The following is an 8,840-nucleotide window of genomic DNA, read 5'->3' as shown; positions in this document are numbered from 1 at the left end:
AACTATCACAGGACCACACACTTCAAATATGTCAATCCTCCCCCTATTGTCATTGCAGTACAACAACTAACCTGTAGATGGAGTCATCGCTCCAAGTCTGAACCCACAGAATTTGAGCTTGTATACTGCATTTTTTTATTCTTTTTGGTGTGTTTTTTTTTTTTTTTGGTTTATCTCTGCGTTATTTTTGTCGATTGACTGATTAATATCCTGATACTTCCACTGAATGAGCAGCTGCACATAGAAAAACCTGTCAAGCTGAGTGCTTGCTGGAGGGAGTAACACACCAAAGCACACCACAAACCTCTTATTGTCTCTCTCCTAATGTGACAAAAGATTAAAAAAAAAAAAAAATCACCCCCACAGTAAAACAAACAAGGAGCCAGCAATAACAGCCACCTTACATCATGTATCGTTACTGTACTGCAGCTACAGGATGTCACGCTCGCTGCTGAGCAACTTGAATCTCCTGTGTCGAGACCGGTGAAGCACATTTGATAAAAGTCCTTGCGATTACTTGGGTGTTGCGAAGTTGAAAAGTACGGTTTCCCGCCCTCCCCACACCCACCTCCCCTGTTCCTCAGTGCTACAGTTGCGGGGTTTAAATGCAGTATATAAGCGCTGGTCTTGTGGTAGACTGACGAGGAGAAAGGTGAACGAAGTTAGCCGTGCCATCTTTGAATGTCCACTGACCATTTCTCTTCACTGCAGGAAGGCTTCAAACCCAACTGTACTCATCTGAAACGTTGTTTCTCTGCAGCTATTTACAATTCATGCAATAAAAACAGTACAATTTAAAAAAACAAAACAAAAAACAACTGTTGAGATGTGTTTTTTTTTTTTTTTTTTTTAACTCCTTCCTCTTGTCTTTAAAGTCCACATAATGCCATATTTAAGGTGACGTGCGGTGCAAATGTTAAAAAAAAAAAATTAAAAAAAAAACGTGCGTGAGAGCGTTGGTAGGCGCGCGCGTGTGCGTGTTTGACAGCAATGGAGGAGGGGCGTCTTCGCTCGGAGCAGCGCGCGGGCTGACAGTTGGGGAGAGGAGCACGGGGGGACCACAACACGCGCTGCACCGCACAGCTCAGCTCATCTGTGCGGGTCTTATCCACGCTGGACTTGATTTAAAAAAAAAAAAAAAAAAGCTCAGGTAAGACTGAAAGTTTGTTTTACTAGAAAATCAAATGGCTCGTGATGAAACTTGTCAGCCTTTAAAAACCTCGCGGCAGCTAAAAAGGAAAAGGTTAATTGTTGCTCCGTTAAAGGACAAAAGACGGGTTTTTTGAAGACGGGGCTCAAAAGTTTCCACCTTATGTCAAGAGCCTGAGAGTTGGGGTCGAAGATAAAAACAATTTAACATGTAACAGCATCTTTTTTTTTAATTGTTCGGTATTTTAGAGCATTTTCACGCCGCTGTTTTTCACCTGGGCTGCTCGTGTCACCCACTGTTGAGAGTCCTCGGGTTGCTCCTTAAGCTAGCTGTAAACCAAGCTGTTAGCTAAAGAGGCTGTTTGACTCACCTCAATTGATCTGCCCCATTTCACCGTGAGCTTCACAGTTAATTTCGTGACACATCCTCGTTTACAAGTTGCTACATTAAAGGGGCTTAACTTTGAGAAGTCTGAGCTGAACCCCTCTGTCAGTTTTCTTATGAATCACACATGTGTGTCTCCTAAAAGAAATGATCCCTGATTCAGCAGACTATAAAGTGAAGCTATGATGAGTTTGCATTAGTACACCCAGTCAAATGAGTCTTTTTTTGTGTGTGTTTGCAGTGAAATCTAGCCTACCAGTCATCTTGCTCATCTTATCTTTTGTTGTTGACTCGGTGTCCCTCCTACTAAGCCTGACCCCAAAATATTTTGAGCACAGGAAATGATTTTTTTTCCTTTTCTTCTTAAAGTATGTAAAAGTGCTGCTGCTAAGATGCTGACTTGAAAGAGTTTATCTCTTCCAAGAACACTGTGCTCATGTGATTTAACTGGACAAGCGCTTCTTGCCTGAGCGCCTGCACCCTCTCATTTCAGAGTCACCAGTCATTTTAATGTGTTTCTAGAAAACTGCCACATAAAACAAGAGATTTTGAAACAATAGAAATACCGTCGGACTATAAAAGTTTCTTCAGTTTCTCGCTTCACAGATGGTTTTTAAAAGTCAACTTTTGTTTGACTTGGATTTATAACCGCTGAGCTTGTTACTTGAACTGTGGAGCTGTGCCATGAGATGAAGTGGGAATGCAAAGTCAGCTGCTTTTAATGAAGCCAAAGTAAAGGATCATTAAACTTAAATGGCCAGTTCACCTGATTTGGAAAAAAAAAAAAGAGTAATGTCTGCCCAGATTTTCCAACGTCCAGTTCTCAGATTTCTGCCGCAATCCCAATAAACAGGTTTGAATTGAATTTTGTTAATGGCATCCACAGTGCTGATAAATTACTGTGGAAAATCCACAGACCTCACTGTCAACAACTTTAGTTCGAACTACTTTGAATTGAAGAAATCGTCCTGAAATGGCTGGTATACTGTTATTTATTGCAGCACTTTAAAGTGGGTGTTGGGAGCCATTTTTATGGCTAGCTTGAAGGTAAATATATTATCAGTGAGGTGTATGATATGGTAACAAAATCATATTGCGATCATTTTGACATGATTTGCAATTTGTGGGAATTATTGTTTTTATATCACAATTTTAATTTTCTTTAAAAATCATGATGTTGCGACCTCTGATGGGGTCTGAACCAAACAAACATCTGGAGAACAAGATTTCTAGGTCAAGGCATCTCTGCAGCACTACAGCACTTCATTATAATGCTGTTTTATCACACATTTTATCTTTTACAAAAACAATTGGTGATTGTTGTGATTTAGCAAACGTGACGTAGCAAAATTACGATTTCAGTTACATTTCGATTCATTATGCAGCCCTTAATATGGGCTCATTTTGTTGTTATAGATGCAAGAGCCCAACTTTTTTTCCAAATAGACAACGCTTCACATGGGTTAATGTTTTTGATCAACCCAGCAATGTCCAACATTTTTTATGCATGTAGTGTTGCAGGATTGTTGATTTCACCAGTGTGAATGTACAAATTCAACCAACAGAAAGATATTATAATCGTTCGATTTTGCCAAACAACCATACATAAACTATGCAGACAATTATCCTGCATGTCTAATTGTCGAATTATTGAGCCGCTCGCACTCGCATCACAATTCCACAATACGATATTTTAGCTTCAACTAAATCCATACTTTTAGTTTTCCTTTTGAATTGTAGGCAATAACATCCACCCTGGAAGGTCTATTTTCAGTGACATAAAATGCCCTTTTATATGTACATGAAAGGCCAAAATGCATATAAAAAACTCAACTCGAATTGTTTTATGCTGCTCCTTGGCTGCAACTTTTCCTGAGCTGGAGTTGTAAAGTGGACCCTTCCCAACATTGACATGTAGTTTAGACACTGGATGAAAGGAAGTCATGAGGTTTTACATTGCATGCCATGTGTTTCTTCACTTGAAAATGCAGTTCTGCTGATTAAAGCTGTTTGTTCAAGCCTAATAGCTCTGGTTGTTTGCTCTGTAGACTCTTTTATGCTTGGAAAGAATAGAAGAGTGAAAAATGTGTAAACCCGGGGATTAGATGAGAAATGCATTCTTACCACTATAATACAGTGCACATCGGTATGTTTGGACTCACCATCTGCATAAGGATGACAGCTATGGCATGTGTGGGGGGTATGTATCATTTGGATGATTACACCACTAATCCCTTTGTCAATCCTGTCCTAGTAAATGGACGTAGTCTATGGGGTTACCAGTAGCTGCTTTTCTGCGAGGGCAGAGCTTCATCACATGTATGTCACAAATGTGTCTGAACAAAAATGCATAGGGTTAAAAATCAAGCGAGAAGGCAAACAAGGCATTGATTTTGAGATATGGAGCTCATTAGTTTGAGTATAATAGGCACATAGGATGACAGAGCGGCACTACAGTAGGCTGGGGTTAGATTCTTGGTTCAGCGGATCGCTGCGCTGCTGCAATGCCTAGGCCCTTTCCTAGAAAAGCTGTAATCTGAATTGTGACACATACATTGGCATTTTCCATTGGTGTGCAATTATCCATTGTGATGCTGTGATGTATCTCATTCTGACACGATGGGAAGCTTGTTGTGATTGTGCATGTTATTATAATAATTTTACAGCTTGTTGGATCTGGACAGGGACTGTCTGTTGGGGGTTGCGCAGCAGAGATGCACACACAGGCACATGCACGCACGCACGCACGCACACACACACACACAAACAAACGAAAAAGCCCAGTTCTGCGTTGAGAGTGACGGCAGAGTCTAGTATCCTCATCGTTGTTTTGTGACGAGTCTCTTAATGATCGGTGGTAGAGTTGTTTTGTGTTTCTTTTTTCCTCTGTCATGCAGCCTCAGCTGACCATGTAAAGCAGTGGTTCCCAAAGTGAGGTTTAAGTACTTTCAAGAGCTGTCCAAAACCAAGCATTAATTTTAGAGAATCTTTAATTTTCAGATTACATATTAACTGCCTGCACTGCAATGTCCCATCCTGAGTAAAACAATGATTCCCTGGGACAAAGTGATTCAGATCATTTCGGCTTTTGTGGACTAATAAGCATCTGTATGGGCGGACTGTTTATCTGACCAAGCTTTGGCCATGGTTGCTGACTAACAGGTGCTTTTCTCTTCTGAACCAATGAAAGAAGAAGTAGTGTTCGGTCTGTTTAGTTTGACTCCTCATGAGTTTTGTTGCAATTATACAAAACAAACCCATTAGTGGTCAAATTTGTTGTCACTGGTGCTAAAGAGAGTGCTGCTGATCTGTGTGGTTTACCCAGTAAATACACACACATATTGGGCTAACACATATGCATTCAGTATATACATAGTTTCGGTCTGTGCTTGACAATGACGGTGACCTTGACAGGAAATATGGGGAACCTCCACAGGAAATGTGAATGTGGCTTGTTGCAGGTTTTTCTTCAGAACTACGGCTGACAGCATCTATCAGACATACGCACACTCTCTTCTTGTAATGCTTTCAGTATCTTTCATGCTCTGCTGCAGCAAGCTATCTTCTCTTTTTTTGTTATAATGGTTATGCCATCACAGAAAAGCATGAGTACATATCTGATTTGTGCAGTAAACACTGCAGTAAACACCACCCACCACTTCCCAAACAGCAGCGTTTTTGAAGAATTGTTTTGTGCGATCTATCAGGATAAACCCACTGTACCTCTCTCTCTTGCTGCTAAAGACTTCCTTCCTATCTCTGTCAGTAGAGAAATGCCGTCCAGCTTTGTCGTCTGTAAGCACAAGCCCACACACAGACACACAGAAGCAGGATTGCTCACATAATAGGAATTTTCTGTTGTCATTAGACCCCATGATGTTTTGCAAATGCTCCTGGCCACTCATAAAGCTGATGATTTCACCAATTTCCCCCCTCTCTCCCATCTTCTCTCTCTTTGTCTCTCATCTTTCACCCTTACTTTCTCTCATCCACTCATCCACTCTCTCTCTCTTGCTCGCTTGCTTGCTTGCTCGCTCCTCCTCAGGCTTGAATTGAAAAGGGTTCCTCTTGGTGGACAGTGTGCTAATCCCCGAACACTCACTGGGGACTAATCGGACTCATTAACTCCGACTCTGGTGCTTCCAGCCAGAGATCAGCACTAATCCTTCTTCGGCACAGCCTTTGCCGTGCAAATGCTAGTTCTCTTTGTCCTTTCCTGTGCTGCATATTTTCATGCATATTAAGAGAGACATCAAACTTAACATAGAAAAAAATGACGTTACCTGTACAAATTGATTTTTCCATGCCGTAGTTCAGTTGTTAAGAAAACAAAGAGGTCCACTTTTAGCTTAAGCGTCACCTCTAAATGGTTTCTGACAGAATATTGCACTTTTGAAAACACGTAGCAAGGATGTAAATATAGGTATAAAAACTGAGCAAAAACATTGTTCACAAGATCGTTGGTCAGTGATTCATTTCCACCAAATTGTCTGGATTGTTTTTACTCTGCTTAGGCTTGTTTGATCTATTTAAATTGAAGCTAACCTCATCTCGTGTGAGGCTAAAGTGAAGGGTGGAGATGACCTTTACTTGGTTGATGCCTCTCTCCATCTCTCACTCCCAGGATTTCCCCCATATTGTGCTGTGAAATCGTAGGAAGCTTCTGCACTGTAGGAAAGTAACGAATATGAGCAGGATGCCACTGGGACAGGGTTCTCTAAAGTCACTCAAGGTTCAAAGGTCTGTCATTTACGTCATCAAACCTGCGGGATACTCGATACTCTCTGTTAAAACTGTCCAGTGGAATCTGAGCAGATGTTTTTATTTTTCTTTATGTTGAATGCTTATTTTTCCTACTTGAACCTCTTGACACACGAAAGAAGAGATTCTTTGTTAGTTTGCAACCACGCAAGTTCATGCTGTTAAAATCAGCAACTTGAGCTCCATAAAATCACAACTAATGGAGGAAAGACTGTGTGCGAGAAAACTCGACAGATAACACAAGCTGACTGTGCAATAGACGATGGATGGATCTAAACTAAAAACAAATGTAAATCATAATTGATAGAGCTGCAGCGATTGATTGTTAAGTTGATTGAAAGACAATTAATTAATCCACATTTTTCAAGCAAAAATATCAAACACCAGCTTTAATACTTATGGAGGCTTTGTTGAGATTGGGTAAGTGAGAGGGGGGATGACATGCAGCAAAGGTTGGATTCCAGCCCGCTGCGACGGTGATGCAGCCTTTGTACATGGGGCGCACACTTTACCAATCGAGCTACTGGGGTGCCCCAATTTCTGACATTTAATGTCATAAAAATATGATTCCACATTAACTGATGATGAAAATAATCGCTAGTGGCAGCCCTAGCATGTGAAGTCGCCTCCTAATATAACACAAATCAGCAGAGAATGGATGGATGGATGGTTGGTTAGTCGTTAAAATGTAGAGTGATACACAGCTGTAACAGTTCACTAGGTTAATAAGAGGAAAAGTATTTGACTGTTAAAACTTCTCTCTCCTCATTGTGTCAGTAAAACCCTTTAGGAGGGTTTGTTCCCTTCCGATCCGTCACCATTAGGTTACTGGGTCGACAACTTTTTGTATCTTCTTTTTTACAGGTCTGACAAAAGTCGTGTTTTTAAATGCATAGAAGCTTGACCTTTGGCTGCATTGAACAAAATGTGGTAGGATTTTATGATTTTATGATTTTTTATGATTGTTCAAATCTGTTTCAGTATTGTGCCTGGAAACAGAAATTGTCATTTAAAAAAAATCCACAGTAACATGTGGATGATGAATAGGATTATTACAGGAACTGTCATTTTTTATATGCACTATTGCATTGGTCCAGTTTCACTGTCGCAAGTCGACCTACAACTGGATGTAACTTTTAATAATCGTTAAATTCAGGGTTTGTTCAGTTGTAACCTGATATACGCCATAACTCATCGTTCCTTTTACTTTTATTTATTGTATAAAAATGTGCTTATTATTGTGATTGTAGTTAAGATTGTGAATCATTACTCACTGTAACATGGTGACCACAGGATGTTCAGCCAATCTGCTCTTGGCAATATATTTGGGGACTTGCGGTTCATGGTCGGCACCTTAACACCTAGACTGCCAGGCCTCCCCAAAGAACACTGGTTTTAAAGAGGATTAGGAGAGCCATGCTTGTTACCAGTTCCTCACTCACTCTTCTTTCTGATCCCAAATGTCTTCGTGTGTGCCCGCCACCACAAAAATGCCAGTGTATTAGCTTGCTGCAGTGTGTGTGATACACATGATTATGGTTCTTCTGCTCTTTAATCACAAAACCAGCACCCCGCAGTAAAATATTTAGTTATTCCATGGGAAATCTGACTTTCACTGACAAAATCTGCAAGATTATCTTTACATCAATATTAAAATCACATCATTGTGCAAGCTTACATTTATTAAAGGCATGCTTTTGCAGGATTTGTCAGTTGCTGTTTGTAAATATACCATTCAAAGGTGCCTTAAGTGATTCTAGAGAAAGATAGCTGATTGTTGAGTCTCATTCCCAGGTCATCAAATACTGACGCTTTGGGTTTGTGGCTCTCCAACCCAAACTGGCCAAACTGGTGGCTCACCAACCTAAAGTGTCCGTACTTCACAGCCTGGGAATGAGACTCAACAATCAACTATCTTCCTCCAGTATTGATGACACCCAGAAACGCCAAGAACACAGTAAAAATAATAATTTTAGGAAAATCTAACATAGTCTACCTGCATTGCTACACCAATAATTGTACTTTGCGACTGTTTGTTTCTATGGTGACATTTCAAACACACCATACAACACATTTTGGCTGAATGTACTACCTTGTGAGTACAAGTGCCTCTGGTTATATTCTTATGAGTGAGCAAGTCCGGAGAAACTGCATAGTTGAATCTATAGTGGCATTTTCATCATCAAGTGTATGAGCTTGAAAAAAAAAATGGAAACTACATTGTCTATGAGAAGATGTAAATCAATTATCCCTGATGTGACATGATTAGTTTCCATGTTTTAGGTTTGTTAGACGTATGCATGCAACAAAACATTGTAGCGCTATAGCAACCTATCTGTATACATTGTACAATGTATACGTCCTGTACACTATTGACATCACGTAACCTTTAATTTTCAGTCACACTTGTTCACTTGCTGCTAATGTATGTTGCTTGGGAAAGGTCTTCAGGGGCCATAAAAGGCCATTCCCTCTTTTACTTCTGCTGTTTGGAGAGGATCACTGCTGCTGAGATAGGATGCTTTGGAGTGCCATTAGAGAAATG

At 40.3% G+C, this 8,840-nt stretch overlaps 1 protein-coding gene across 3 annotated transcripts in view; it reads left to right on the top strand.

Moving 5' to 3' along the window:
- Positions 1-941: 941 nt before the first annotated feature.
- The window catches only part of adcy7 (adenylate cyclase 7), a 52,414-nt gene continuing 44,515 nt past the window's right edge, over positions 942-8,840 (top strand). For all 3 annotated transcript variants that reach the window (XR_012178740.1, XM_073464161.1, XM_073464160.1), the window contains exon 1: positions 942-1,150. The gene's annotated coding sequence lies outside the window, so the exon portion shown is untranslated. The remainder of the gene's footprint in view (positions 1,151-8,840) is intronic.

The sequence above is a fragment of the Pagrus major genome, chromosome 4, assembly GCF_040436345.1.
Source record: "Pagrus major chromosome 4, Pma_NU_1.0".
In the NCBI taxonomy this organism is placed as follows: domain Eukaryota; kingdom Metazoa; phylum Chordata; class Actinopteri; order Spariformes; family Sparidae; genus Pagrus; species Pagrus major.
Note: the sequence above shows the minus strand (reverse complement) of the source record. Positions and strands in the feature narration are given on the sequence as shown.